The following is a 15,774-nucleotide window of genomic DNA, read 5'->3' as shown; positions in this document are numbered from 1 at the left end:
AGAGGGAGGGAGACCCCCCCACCCCCACACACACACCGAAAAGCCCGGGGGGGGGGAGTCCTGCTCGGCCTGGCTCTCCTCTTTTCTCCCCCCTCTCTGCATAAGGCGGGGGGGGGGAGGGGAGGGGAGGGAGATGCAGCCCCCTCCCCTGCATTGCGGAGGCCTTTGGGAGTGATCAGGATTTCCTGGGGGGGAAGGAGCGGAGAGCCTGCGGGGTGGGGGGGTCCTCTGGGTGGTGGTGGGGCGGGTTGTGAGTCCGTGGGGGGGGTGACTCAAGGAAAAGCAGGGTGAGGAGGGGACTGGATTGCGGGAGGAGGGGAGTGTTTGGAGTCAGACCCCCCCCCCCCGGGCAGGTTCTCTCCAAGGCGAAGGAATCTGGGGGGTGGGGGGAGGAATAAGTGACTCCTGGCCTGCAGCGTGTTGGGAAATGAGGCTCCGTTCAGACGGGGGGGGCGAGTCTGCAGAGGACACCCGTGTTGGTTCCGGAGGGCGAAAGCCCCGAGCGGAGATTCAGGTTCATTTATTAGATGCAGCAGATGCCATTGGGAAAACAACAACACACATTCATGTCGGTTACAGAATTGAAACTAGAGAATAATATACAGTAACTGAAACTGTAGGATATGCCATTCATATACAGTTAAAAAAAATAAAAGACCTTTAATTAGCCAAACATTGACCCCCCCCCTCCCCCAGGTGTGTGTGTGTTAAGTGCTGTCAAGTCGCTTCCTACTCATGGCGACCCTATGAATGAAAATCCTCCAAAATGTCCTGTCTTTGACAGCCTTGCTCAGATCTTGCAAATTGAAGGCTGTGGCTTCCTTTATTGAGTCCATCTCTTGTTGGGTCTGCCTCTTTTCCTGCTGCCCCCAACTTTTCCTAGCATGACTGTCTTTTCCAGTGACTCTTGTCATCTCATGACGTGACCAAAATTCGATAGCCTCCGTTTAGTCATTTGAGCTTCTAGGGTCAGTTCAGGCTTGATTTGATCTATAACCCACTGATTTGCTTTTTTGGCAGTCCACGGAATCCGTAACCCTCTCCTCCAACACCACATTTCAAAGGAATCTATTGTCTTCCTATCAGCTTTCTTCACTGTCCAGCTTTCACACCCATACATAGTAATAGGGAATACGATGGCATGAATTAATCTAGTCTTGGTAGCCAGTGACACATCCCCAGGAGCAGAGAGCAAAGAGGTCGGAGGGGACCAGACGAGGCTCTCCGGGGGGGGGGGAAGCAATGCCCAAGGGAGGGTGTGGGGGAGGGGGGACCCCACATTCCTCCCTACACGGGAGACGTCAGAATGTTTCAATCTCGGACTGCATTAGAATTAAAACCAGTTTATTTTCCAGCTCTGATGGGGAGGGCAGAATACCCTGGAATGCTTTTAAGAGAGGGGGGGGGCACAACTGGGGGTGGGGGGTTGTGCGTTTCCTCCTCCCATCCTACAGAAGGAAGGTTTGGGGTTTCCAGGCTGCTGCAGGAACGGCTGGGTCGCGTCTGGTGACCAAAATCTGGATCTTATGGTACAGGTAGCATGCTTGCAGGAGCAACTAACCTTAGTACTCAGGGACAACGACCAGTTGCAACGGGTTCAAGCTGCGCCCGTTGCCCCCGCTCCCGTGACACCGCAGCAGCCACCGCAACCACCGCCGCAACAACCAGCTGCGCCGGTGGTTCCTCCTGGCGGAGGCCCTGCAGCTCCTGGCAGGGGTCCCGTCGCTCCTGGTGGAGGACCTGTAGTTCCGGGCGGAGGCCCCGCAGCGCCCGGCAGAGTGCCTGTTGCACCTGCCTTACCGGAGCCACCGGGTACACCGGGATTACCAGGACCCCCTGTTCCTGGATACCCGCCTGTACCCGCAATGCCATGGAAGCCGCCGAAACTGAAGGTTACTTATGACGACCCTGTTGAAACCTTACCCCGTTTTTCGACCTGCTCCGTCTCCGACCTGGGCCGGTTCACCCCTCCTTGGGCAACCTGGCGGGCCGCAGCTCCCCGCGGCCCGCCATATTGATGCCGGACTTCGGACACCCGATCGGCACAGCCCACTGCAGCCCAGAACCCCTGAGCTCATGCGATCCGCCGGCCTCAGCCTCCCCGGCAGCCGGGATTACAGGCGCGCGCCACCGCGCCCGGCTCCTGAGTCACCCTCCTCTGCAGGGGGGGTGATCCTGTCCGACTCCTTCCTGGACTCCCTTCGTACTCAATGCTTAGCCGAGCGCACTGCTCAGACACTACCCCCAGGCCTGCTTGAACGGGGTGGTTGTTGGTACAAAGACTCGAAATTGTACGTGCCTAAAGTACTTCGGAGAGAAGTCCTACAATTGGCCCATGGAGCTAAAACGGCAGGGCACTTTGGTTTCCTGAAAACCCTTCACTTGTTGCGCAGGCAGTTTGGTGGGTGGGCATGCGTACTGATGTGGATTCCTTTGTTCGCAGCTGTCCCATTTGTGCCACTGTCAAACGGTCCCAAGGCAAGCCCCCGGGACTGTTACAACCACTGGAAGTTCCCACCAGACCCTGGGAAGTAATTTCCATGGATTTCATGACCGACCTCCCACTCAGTGAAGGAAAAACTGTACTATGGGTTGTTACTGACTTGTTTTCCAAACAGGTATATTTGGTTCCATGTGCGGGTATACCCTCCGCCCCCAAATTGGCCCACCTTTTTGTGTCACATGTTTTCCGTCTACATTCCTTTCCGCGTAAGATAATTTGCGACCGCGGAAGTACCTACGTGGCGAAATTTTGGAAAACCTTTCTCAAGTTGGTGGGGGTGGAACAGGGTTTATCTAGTGCTTGTCACCCCCAAACGGATGGGCAAACTGAGCGTGTCAATGCTGTATTGGAATGTTATTTACGTTGTTATGTCAATTATCACCAAGATGATTGGGTTGAACTATTGCCTTTTGCTGAATATGCTTACAATAATGCTGTGCATCAATCTACAGGCTTTAGTCCTTTCTATGCTGTGTATGGTCAGGATTTCGGTCCTATTGGTCGTGTAGATATGACGGGGGAGGAGGGAAATGTTGATGTGGCCTCTTGGACTCGAGCTATCCACACCACCTGGCCCTGGCTAGTAAAGAATTTGGACAGGGCCAAACGCAAATATAAAGCTCAAGCAGATAAGCATCGCTCTCCCAGCAAAGACTTTCAGATTGGTGACTTAGTATACCTTTCCACCAGGAATCTGCGGTCCACCCGACCATGTAACAAGCTCAGTGCCAAGTACGTGGGGCCATATCCCATTGCCCGAATAATTAACCCCGTCACTGTGGAACTGACTCTCCCTAAAACCTTGAGGCGTATCCATCCTGTCTTCCGTGTCAGTCTCCTCAAGCCTCATGTTGCCTCCTCAGATTGGCACCCGGAACCGCCTCCTGAGCAGCAGATGGTGGGGGGGAGGAGCATTTTGAAGTGTCAAAGATTTTGGACTCTCGTGTGCGTCACAGCTCTCTGCAGTACCTGGTTCGTTGGAAACACTTCCCCCCTGCCTACGATGAATGAGTTCGTGCACGAGATGTCTCCCCCCCCACACTTGGTACACGCCTTTCACACCGCCTACCCCCATAAACCATCCCCCTTGCAGAACGGGAGGGGGCCCTAAGGGGAGCAGAATGTCAGGCCTGTGTCTCTGTTAGTTTCGTTTTCTCACCGACTCTCCTTCAAGGACTGTTTTGCATTCCTGTTCTCTTTGAAGCTTGCAGATGTCCGTAGGAGCAGCGGAGCCTCTGTACTGTTTGTAATGTGTTCGAAATAATCTCATGAGACTGTACTGCTGAGTGCTTTTTTCAATGCTTTTATATTATCAAGTGCAGGCCAGTTTCCTCCATTGCTGTCTTGGGCTCTCTATGCTCTGGTTACCTATGCATTAAACCAACTTCTTTTGACAACTTCGTCTCCTGCAGTGGTTAGTGGTTCTCGATAGGACAAGTGCAGATTTTGGAAATTATGTATCCCAAAAAAGTTAATTGTTCTTGGTGGAACTCGCACTTAGACAACTTTGCATAGAGCTGATTATTACATAGACGTTGCAACACTTCCCTGAACAGAGTAATATGTTCATCCATGGATTTAGAGTAAATAAGGATATCATCAAGATAAACCACCACGCCCCGATATAATAAATCATGGAGGATCTCGTTAATGAGTTGCATGAAGACCCCCGGGGCCCCTTTTAATCCGAAAGGCATCACTAGAAATTCATACATTCTGAAGCAGCTAGAGAAGGCTATGAGGGGTTCGTCCCCGTCATGAATCCGGACCCGGTAATAAGCTTCAACCAAGTCCAATTTGGTGAAAATGCTCCCCTCTCGTAATTGTCCCAAGATGTCTGAGATCAACGGTATGGGGTAGGCGTTGGTTTGGGTAACTGCAACACAGCACGTTCGGAAACTCTCATAGGGTAAATCTTGCTTTTAGCCAATGTGCAGTCTTTCACTACTTCAATTGTACAGTCCGTGGTGTGGGGGGGGCAAGGCATTGCATTCTTTTACATCAAAAACGTCTTCAAAGTCTCGGTATACCTCGGGTAATGGGGTCGGCAATAAAGTATCGGAGGTTAAGGCTGGAGCGGGTGGAAGTACAACCGCGACCTCACACCGGTGCTGTTCACATTTAGGGTTGGTAAACATAATTGTGTCAGCCTCCCAGTCTATGGAGGGACTGTGGCCTTTGAGCCAATTAATCCCCCAAACGACTTCGTATCGGATAGGAGCTATGGTAAAGTCTATTTGCTCCCAATGGGAATCGATACCCATCGCCACCCCCCGTGTGCGACGGTGTAAGCTCCTGACCCATAGAACCAGAAATTACCACAGAGACAGTTAGAATCCAAGCAGATGGCTTTTACTGGTCAAATAGGCAATACAGTGCATAGAATAAGATGACAGCTATGAGTGTCTGGCTAGCTAGCTGGCAATATAAGTCTTGAAAACGGCGGGAGATTACAAAGCATCAACAACGCATAGACAGAGTACACTTTCCCAGGAATAGCGTTCCCAGGCTTCGGCATGTGAAGCCGTCCTTGAGCAAAGGAACAGAGCAACACTGAAACCGAGATAACAACCTGACATTCTGCACCCCTTAAGGCCCCCTCCCAGTTTGCAAGGGGGCTGGTCTGTCTGGGTAGGCAGTGTGAAAGGCGTTGACGAGTTTGGAGGCGGAGACATCTCGTGCGCGAACCCATTCGTCATAGGCAGGGGGGAAGTGTTTCCAGCGGACCAGGTATTGTAAGTTCCCATGGTGAATGCGGGAGTCAAGGATTTTGGAGACCTCGAAATGTTCTCCCCCCCCCCACCATCAAGGGCTGCTCAGGAGGTGGTTCCGGATGCCATTGCGGAGATGCAAAATGGGGTTTTAGGAGGCTGATGTGGAAAACGGGGTGCACACGCCTCAAGGTTTTGGGAAGAGACAGTTCCACCGTGACAGGATTTATGATCCGAGTAATGGGGAACGGGCCAATGTATTTAGTGTCTAGCTTATGACATGGCCGGGTGGAACGTAGATTTTTAGTGGAAAGGTATACTAGTTTACCCACGTGCACATCACCCCCGGGGGAACGATGCTTGTCGGCTTGCGCTTTGTATCTGCGTTTGGCCCGGTCAAGATTGCTAATCAGCCAGGGCCACGTGGTACGGAGGGTGTGTGCCCAAGAGGCAATGTCGGCATCCCCCTCCCCCTCTACCTCGTTTACAGGGGGGATAGGACCGAAGTCCTGACCATACACAGCATAAAAAGGGCTGAAACCTGTGGACTGATGTACAGTGTTATTGCAGGCATATTCTGCAAAAGGTAACAGTTCTACCCAATTGTCCTGGTGGTAGTTGACATAACAGGGCAAATAACATTCAAGTACAGCATTGACACGTTCAGTTTGGCCATCCGTTTGGGGATGGTATGCACTAGACAACCCCTGCTCCACCCCAACTAACTTGAGAAAAGCTTTCCAAAACTTAGCAACGAAACTACTTCCGCGGTCGCAGATTATCTTGCGCGGAAACGAATGCAGTCTAAAGACGTGACACGAAGAGGCGGGCCAACTTCTGAGCAGAGGGGATCCCTGCACATGGAATCAAATGTATTTGCTTAGAAAACAAGTCAGTGACAACCCATAACACAGTTTTTCCCTCGCTGAGAGGGAGATCTGTCATGAAATCCATAGCAATCACTTCCCAGGGTTTGCTGGGTATTTCAAGTGGTTGCAGTAGCCCCGGGGGCTTGCCTTGAGATCGTTTGACCGTGGCGCAAACAGGACAGCTGCGAATAAAAGAGTCAATGTCAGAACGCATCCCCCCCCACCAAAATTGTCTACGCAACAGGTGAAGGGTCTTCAGGAACCCAAAGTGTCCAGCTGTTTTTACTCCATGAGCCAAGTGTAAAACGTCTTTTCGGAGTGCTTTGGGCACATATAATTTTGAGTCTTTGTACCAAGAGCCTCCTTGTTCGATAACACCAGGAGGCAGGGTTCGACCAGAGTGTTCTAAAAGGCAATGTTCCCGAAGGGAATTTAAAAAGGAATCGGAGACGGGGACCCCTCCCTTGGTCAAAGTGGCATTGGAAGTAGCCATGGGGGAAGTGCTTACGTGCGGCGGTGCGCAGACTGCAGGCGGCTGGGCGGCCGGTGGGGTTGGCGGAGTGGGAGCGTCGGCCATTGTGAGTTTCCGTTGTGGGGGCGGCTGCGCATCCGGTAGGGCTGGAGGAGTTTGCGCGCCTGGTAATGTGAGCTGTCGCTGAGGCAGCGTCTGGGAGCGAGTTTGTACAGCTAGTACAGGCAGGGCTTCCCTTTGCGCGGGCGTGAATAGAGAATCCGTTGGTCTATCGAGTTTCGCCGGATATTGAGGTAACCGGGAGAGAGCATCTGCGAGAACGTTTTGTTTCCCAGGGACATGCTTCAGTACGAAACGAAACTGAGCAAAGAATTCCGCCCAACGCTGCTGTTTTGCTGACAATTTATGGGACCCCGTGAGGGCAGCTAGATTTTTGTGATCGGTCCAAACCTCAAAGGGGACTTTAGACCCCTCCAGGAACTGTCGCCATAGAGTCAGTGCATGGTAAACGGCTGATGCCTCCTTCTCCCAAATGGGCCAGTTCAATTGGGAGTGCACAAACTTCTTTGAGAAGTAAGCGCAAGGGTGAAGGAGACCATCCGGTCCTCTTTGAAGGAGAGCCCCTCCCATAGCCACATCGGAGGCATCGACTTGTACAATGAACATTTGATTCGGGTCTGGGTGCCGTAGCACGGGTTCTGAAGTGAAGAGGCGTTTGAGGGCTACAAAAGCGGCTTGGCATTGATCAGTCCACAGTATCTTAGCGGAGGGTAAAGTAGCTGAGCTTTCTTTACCCTTGGTTTTCAGCAGGTCGGTAATGGGTAGCGGCACTTGGGCAAAGTTAGGGATGAACCCACGATAGAAATTAGCAAACCCTAGAAACTGTTGCACTTGTTTGCGGTTGGTGGGGGGAGTCCAATCGAGAACGGCTTGGACTTTGGCAGGGTCCATGCTAAGACCATGGTGGGAGATTATGTATCCCAAGAATGTGATTTCGCTTTGATGAAACTCGCATTTAGCTAATTTTGCAAAGAGTTGGTGACTGCGCAGGCGTTGCAGAACTTCCCGGACCAGAGTGACATGTTCCTCCATGGTTTTTGAATAAATAAGAATGTCATCCAAATAAACCACCACCCCGCGATACAGCAAATCGTGGAGGATTTCGTTGATAAGTTGCATGAAGACCCCCGGGGCCCCTTTCAACCCGAAAGGCATCACGAGGAATTCAAACATTCCAAAACAGCTAGAGAAGGCAGTGAGGTGCTCGTCTCCCTCGCGGATACGGACTCGGTAGTAGGCTTCTACCAAGTCCAACTTGGAGAATACACGACCCTCCTGTAACTGTCCCAAAATATCTGATATTAGTGGGATAGGATAGGCGTTGGTCTGAGTGACTGCATTGAGTTTCCTGAAGTCAATGCATAGGCGAAGGTCGCCCTCCTTTTTTCGGACGAAAAATGCGGGGGCTGAGTTTGGGGCATTCGATGGCCGAATGAACCCTCTGGCAAGGTTTTTGTCCAAAAAGTCCCGTAGTACAGTGCGCTCGGAAGCGCTCATAGGGTAAATCTTACTCTTGGTTAGTGTGCAGTCCTTGACCACCTCAATTGCACAGTCAGTGGCCCGATGGGGGGGTAAGGCATCACATTCTTTAATGTTAAAGACATCCGCAAAGTCCTGGTATATATCAGGGAGGGATGGCGGTAATGGGACTTCGGAGATTGACGCCGAAGCGGGTGGAGACAGCACCGCAACTTGCTGTCGGTGCTGGTCGCATTTGGGGTTGGCAAAGGAGATCGTGTTCGTCTCCCAGTCTATACTGGGACTATGACCTTTAATCCAGTTAATTCCCAGGACCACTTCAAATCGGATAGGGGCTATGGTAAAGTCTATTTGCTCCCAGTGGGAGCCAATTCCCATCGCCACCCCTCTAGTGCGATGATCAACTGGACCCCCTTTGAAATGGCTCCCATCCATTTGGGCAAACTGGACGGGAGCTGGTAAAGCCTCGGACTTGACTTTGAGTGCTGCAAATGTGGCCTCATTGATGAGAGTGTGAGCGCAACCGGAGTCAATAAGTGCCTTGACAGGCAGTTGGGGACCCCCTTTATAGTGTTGCAACACTGCGTCCACATACACCGTACTTTCTACTTCCTTCACCTTCGTCGGTTTCGTAGGTTTTGTAGGAGAAACTGCGGGGGTCTGCGGGGACGTTCTATTCACCGCAGACTGTGACCGGTTCTTAGACAGGTCAAGAGGCAAGTCCAGGTTTAGCACTGGGGTATCCTGGAGATGATCCCCGTCCGAAGATGGAGACTTGTCCCCCACTGGGGCACTTGTAATCCGAGACCCGGAAGGGTCTGTAGAAACAGGAAGATCGGGAGAGTCTCTGAACAGAAGTGCAGAGGGTGTGAACCGACCTGGCGTGGTACTGCGGGCGGCCGCGGCACCTCCGCGTTGAAACCTTCCCCGGTTTTGTGAGAGGTCAGGAAGCGAGTCCAGGGTTAACGCTGGGGTATCCCAGGGAGGATCCCTGTCCGAAGACGAAGAATTGTCCCCCAATGGGGCACTTGTAATCCAGGACCCGGAGGGGTCTACAGAAGTAGGAAGTGCAGAGGGTGTGGGCCGTCCCGGTGCTGTACTGCGGGTGGCCGCGGTGCCTCTGCGTTGAGGTCGTCCCCGAGCTCGGGGCAATGCATTCGGTCGAGGGAGTTCCAGGCGTTGAGGACATGCTGAAACAAAGTGGTTCATCGCGCCGCAGACGAGGCAAGCTCCCCTTTGGAATCGGGATTTGCGATCTCGAGGGGGCCGTACTGATCTCAGCGGGCAGGGTATGGAGGCTTCGGGGGGAGGTTTTTGGTCTCCCCTCACCTTGGATCGCTGACAAGGTAATATCTCTGCCGAGCCGGCAAAAGAGATCCTCAGTTTGGGTGGTCTCCATGGAACTGGAGGTAGTACGGGTGCTGGTGTAGATCCAAGCAACGGGGCCCCTGGACTTCCTGGGGGTGGCAGGACGGGAGCTCTGGGGGCTCCTGACGCCACAGACGTTGCTAGAGTTACTGGCAACATGGGCGTCCCGCCCAGAGGTGCCGCAGGTTGCTGCAGTTGAGCCTGATCAGGAGACCCTGGTTGTGGAGCTGGGGCCGAGCCATCCGAGTCGGCTTGTATCTGCTGCAAGCAGTTGTTGTCGTGAGGCAAAACGTGCATTTGACCCTGCAAGTGGGCCACCCGGTCTATGTGTTCCCGATTGTGCTGTCGGAGCAAAAACATATCCTTGCCCGCATCACCTAAGCGACGGGGCTGGCTGATTCGGAGGTTTGCAGTCCAGAGAGTTTCCTCATAGTGCAAGTCCTCTTTGGTCCCCTTTTGATCCGCTAAAACTTGATCCGTTTCAAGTTTGGTGATCAGGGTCGTGGTCACCAGTGGCAGAGCCTCCTGCTCCCATGCCGACACAGAGCCGGCTTGATCCAGAAGATCCAGTTGTGGCTGGACCTGAACCGCTAAGGTCGTTGCGTTGACGTTAAAAACGGGGGTTGACAGCTTAGCAATCCCGGCCATTGAAGCGGTGGACGAGGTCATTCCGTGGAGGAGTGCAACCATCCATTTTGCCAGTACTTGTAACCCGGCTCCACACAACCGGGCCAGTTGAGCATCCTCCACTAGACAATCTGACACTAGGAGGTCGTGGCGGGCGCCGGCCTCCACGCTGCGCCCTTACAAGTCCAGTCAGACGGCTACGTTCCACTTCTGCCCGATGAACATTGTCTAGGGCGCCTCAAAGGAGCTCCAGCTCCGGGGAACAGATCCACCGGGACCGGGGCGAACCACACCGGGCTCACTCGAAGAGCTCTGTCGCAGCTCCCATCCGAGCGGCGGACGAGCCACACGGGGCTCCAGTCACGGTAAACTCACTCGGAGAGCTTTGTCTTAGCTCCCATCCGAGTGGCAGGCGAACCCTCCTGGGCTCCAGCCTGACTGCAGAAAAGGGTGATGAAGGTGATAGCTGTCATAATGTAAGCTCCTGACCCATAGAACCAGAAATTACCACAGAGACAGTTAGAATCCAAGCAGATGGCTTTTACTGGTCAAATAGGCAATACAGTGCATAGAATAAGATGACAGCTATGAGTGTCTGGCTAGCTAGCTGGCAATATAAGCCTTGAAAACGGCGGGAGATTACAAAGCATCAACAACGCATAGACAGAGTACACTTTCCCAGGAATAGCGTTCCCAGGCTTCGGCATGTGAAGCCGTCCTTGAGCAAAGGAACAGAGCAACACTGAAACCGAGATAACAACCTGACAGACGGTCGACTGGCCCCCCTCTAAAATGGCTACCGTCCATTTGAGCAAATTGGACGGGAGCCGGTAGGTCTTCGGACTTGACTTTTAGGGCTGCAAACGTGGCCTCTGTCAGGCCTGTTTTGCGGTTTCTGTTTCTCAGCAGGTATCTCTGAGTTATACTCCCCGCTGTCCAGACTGCCCAAGGATTGTTGTGCATTCCTAACTGTGTGAAGCTGCTTGCAGATGTTTGGAGCTGTGGGAATCGCAGCTCTGTTTAGACTCTGTTTGTGTGCTGTAATCTCCCGCCGTTTTCTGTGGGATGTGGTATGTTAATATGGAACCAATTGTATCCTGAAGTGATCTGTTAATGTGTGAAATCCAAAGCTAATCTGCATGGCTATTTTTGACTGTAGCCTTTCTTAGTCTGGAGGTTTCCAGGACAGGAAGCCAAGTCTTATTCATTCTTAAACTCTCTTCCGTTAAAGTTGTGCTGATGTTTATGAATTTCAATGGCTTCTCTGTGCAATCACACCCTTAGCACATTATCTTGATACTTACAGGACAATGTTTAGCACATTACTTTTTGCAGGACAATGACTCAGCTCATACCCAACCCCTTTCTGACTACTATATATTACTCTTCCTACACACTTGACACTGAGAGACACTGTCCTTCAGTGTTACTCCTCTGAAGATGCCTGCCACAGTTGCTGGTGAAACGTCAGGAAAGAAAATTCCAAGACCACGGTTACACAGCCCGGATAGCCTACAAGAACCAAAAAACAAGAGTCTTTGTAAAACATTCATTTGTATTGCTGAAATGCGACCCAGAAAGGAGATATTTTTGTTGGACCACAAAACCATGTCTTTTTTAATCAGTTCCCATAGTTTAGTATAATTGTTGATTATGAAATCTTTGCTCTTATTTGTAATCCAAATACCCAGGTATTGTACTTTGTTCATTTTCTCCCATTTAGAAATACTCATAACATCCTTTTGTTCTTCTTTCGAAAGATTCTTGAACAGAATATTGTCAAAGGCTTTCACGGTCAGAGTTAATTGGTTCTTGTAGGTTATCTGGGCTGTGTGACCGTGGTCTTGGTATTTTCTTTTCTGACATTTCGCCAGCAGCTGTGGCAGGCATCTTCAGAGGAGTAACACTGAAGGACAGTGTCTCTCAGTGTCAAGTGTGTAGGAAGAGTAATATGTAGTCAGAAAGGGGTTGGGTTTGAGCTGAATCATTGTCGTGCAAAAAGTATCACAGGTAATGTGTTAATCATTGTCTTGTAAGTATCAAGATAATGTGCTATCAAGATGTGGAATCTAAAGCTAATCCGCATGGCTATTGTGGACTGAAGTCTTTGTTAGTCTGGAGGTTTTCAGGACAGGAAGCCAAGCCTTCAGACTAGCAAAGACTTCAGTCCACAATAGCCATGCGGATTAGCTTTAGATTCCACATGTTAACAGATCACTTCAGGATACAGTGGTTTCACCTTAACATACCACTCCCTCATTGCCACATTACCTTGATACTTACAGGACAGTGAGTAGCACATTACCTTTAATACTTTGCAGGACAATGACTCAGCTCAAACCCAACCCCTTCTGACTATATATCACTCTTCCTACACCCTTGACACTGAGAGACACTGTCCTTCAGTGTTACTCCTCTGAAGATGCCTGCCACAGTTGCTGGCGAAACGTCAGGAAAGAAAATACCAAGACCACGGTCACACAGCCCGGATAACCTACAAGAACCGATTCTCCATGACACCCTACTGGCGTTGTTAGAAGCGCTATACAGCTCAATAGACGAATGAACACAACAGACTCAGCACATATAAATAAGTGCTCTTTATTCACAGTGATAGAGTGCTCCACTTGGCATCTACAAATCCACAAGCCACAACTATACAAGTACTGTACAAATTATATACATATCTGGCCCTGTCCAGCAGCCAATCAACAGTGAGCTGCCCAGTGGCCAGGTCTTACCCTGCATAAACCAGTTCAGTCCAGATTTACTGCCAAGTCATTGAGCAGTCATGTGACATCAGCTGTCATCTGGCTGTCACCTGGATCACAGTGATCTACTTGCTTGCTATGAGCAGTCTGAAATCTCAACACTCCTCCTAGACTGCCATAGCAAGTCCTAATTTACTCCTGAACTGTTCAAACTTTTCAGCGGGCAAACACTTGGTGAAGTTATCAGCAATGTTTACATTTGAAGCACAATGTTTCAAAACCATTAATCCATTGTTAACCGCTTCCCTGACATTCTGGTACCTTGTAGTAATGTGTTTACTTCTTGTTCTAATTCCTTGATACCCAGCCAACTGCTGTGCTGCAATATTGTCACAGTAAACACATACAGGCTTTTCCCATCCAAGATTTAGATCCTGAGCTAATTGACTCAGCCACTCTAGCTGAATCTCGCAATCGCTTAATGCAGAATATTCTGCCTCACATGTGCTGGTTGCCACATGGATTTGTTTCAAAGACGTCCACATAACCAGTGCCCCATGTAGATATAACACATAGCCAGTGGTGGACTTCCCATCTTCTCTGTCCCCCCAACTGGAGTCACTATGTACCGTGACTGGCTCCTCTGCATCAGCTTTTAAACACAGCCTAGCTGAAGCTGAGCCTTTTAAGTAACACAGCACTCTTTTTTCTGCTGTCCAGTCCTTCATGTAAGGGCATGCGCATTTCTGACACAGCAAATGTACAGCCGTAAAAATGTCTGGTCTTGTCCAGCAAGACAAATATAGTAATGACCCCACCAACGATTGGTATTGACCCTGGTTGTGGAACACTTGATCATCCACTTCCTTCATATACCCAGTTGTCATGGGAGTTTCTGCACATTTGGCCTCTGTCATTCCAAATTTTATTAGGAGCTGTTCAATCTTTTTCTCCTGGTACAATTCAAAATACCCCTCTGGGTTTCTGGTAATTTCTACCCCCAAATAATTCTGAATGCTGCTAAGATGCTTTATTTTAAACAATTTTCCTGCAGCCTCCTTAAACCATTCCAGTTGTTCATTTGTGTGACACAACAAACAGAGGTCATCAACATACAAAAAATAAAACCACAATCTGTGCCCTTTACACACTTCATAAACATGCAAGGATCAGCTATCCCTTGCCTAAAACCAAGGTTATTTAATGCCTAACTGAGGCATAGTGACCACGCACGTGCACTTTGTTTCAACCCATACAGCGCTTTGTGCAATTTCAGTACCCCCTGTTGATCTTTACATTCAAATCCAGGGATTTGCTCCATGTATATTTCCTCACTGATTTTTGCATTCAGATACGCAGTAGTGAAGTCAAAATGGTGCACTAGCATTTTATCTTTAACAGCCTTGCATAGTGCAGCCCGTATGATCTCTGCTTTCACAGTAGGAGCAAAAATTTCATCAAAGTCCTGTCCTTCTATTTGGGAATAACCCTTAGACACGAGCCTGGCTTTCCGGAGCACCTTCCCATCTGGACACTGTTTAACCTTGTAAAGCCGTCTACACCCTATGGCTTTTCTTTGATCTGGCAGTTTTGTTATCGAGAACACCTTATTCTCTTTCAGAGAATCGAACTCTGACTGCATGGCTTCTAGCCAGACCTCCTTTTCCTTTCTTTCAAATGACATCACCTCTTGAAAACTTTTAAGCTCTTTGATTTGTACATGATTGACATCATTTGACTCAAAATCATACATCACTGGAGGGATTCCTTTTGTGCTTCTACTTGACACCCTAGGAATCTGCCTCTCCTCCTCAGCTCTTGGTGATGAAGCCCTCTGAGGAGTTCCCTCCTGCTTCACCCCACCTATATCTTGAGAAAGATCTGTTAATGGAAGCCCAATCTCCTGTGGCTCCTCCTGTCCATGTATCCTTGCCTAGTTACTTCCCTCACAAAAATTAGCAGCCCTGCTGTAGCTCAGAGAGTTATGCTCATCTGCAAATCTGTAAGCTTTCATGCCAGACTGGTATTAGTTTCCTAACTCTTGCTCCTCCTTTCCTCCTTTTGGATGCTGGCACATTGACCCAGGCTTTTGCACCAAACACTCTCAGGTAGCCCAAGCTTGGAACCCTCTGGTACAAAACCCTGTGAGGGATGTCACCTGGATCACAGTGATCTACTTGCTTGCTATGAGCAGTCTGAAATCACCCCCCCCAGCAGAGAGCAAAGAGGTCGGGGGGGGCCAGACGAAGCTCTCCGGGGGGGGAGTGATGCCCAAGGCCAGGGTGTGTGTGTGTGGGGGGACCCCACATTCCTTCCTACACGGGAGACGTCAGAATGTTTCAATCTCAAAACGCATTAAAATTAAAACCAGTTTATTTTCCGGCTCTGATGGGGAGGGCAGAATACCCTGGAATACTTTAAGAGAGAGAGAGGCACAACTGTGGGGGTGCATTTCCTCCTTCCGCCCTACAGAAGGAAGGTTTGGAGTTTCCAGGCTGCTGCAGGAACGGCTGGGTGGTGTCTGGTGAGCTGAAAGGGCTCTTGGGAGGGGGGAGAAATGTAGGGCCAGGGTCTGCTATGCAAGACCCAAAGTGTAGAGAAAGGATGGGGGAGTAATGAATTGGGAAAAGAGCTCCCTCCCACCCCCAGTTCACCCACACCCTCCCTGGCACATGAGCAGGGGGAGGGGGTCCTGTTTCCTGCTCCCTCCCTACAGAAGGCTCCCTGAGATTATGAACCAGATTTGCAGGCTCTCTTCAGGGTCAGCAGTGCCAGAGGGAAGAAGATAAGACACGGCCCCCATCACTCTCTCGACCTGATTCACACAGGCAGAGGCCGTGGGCACAAACTTTCTCCTTGCCGTTCTAGCTTTCTGTGTTCAGGGTTGGAGTCTCCCACCTGACCCCTTGAGCCAGACAGTTTAGTTTTAGCTTCTAACTGGTGGTTATGGACGTGATACGTAATTTGATTGTAA

The sequence above is a fragment of the Euleptes europaea genome, chromosome 1 (genome assembly GCF_029931775.1).
Source record: "Euleptes europaea isolate rEulEur1 chromosome 1, rEulEur1.hap1, whole genome shotgun sequence".
Taxonomy (NCBI): Eukaryota; Metazoa; Chordata; class Lepidosauria; order Squamata; family Sphaerodactylidae; genus Euleptes; species Euleptes europaea.
Note: the sequence above shows the minus strand (reverse complement) of the source record.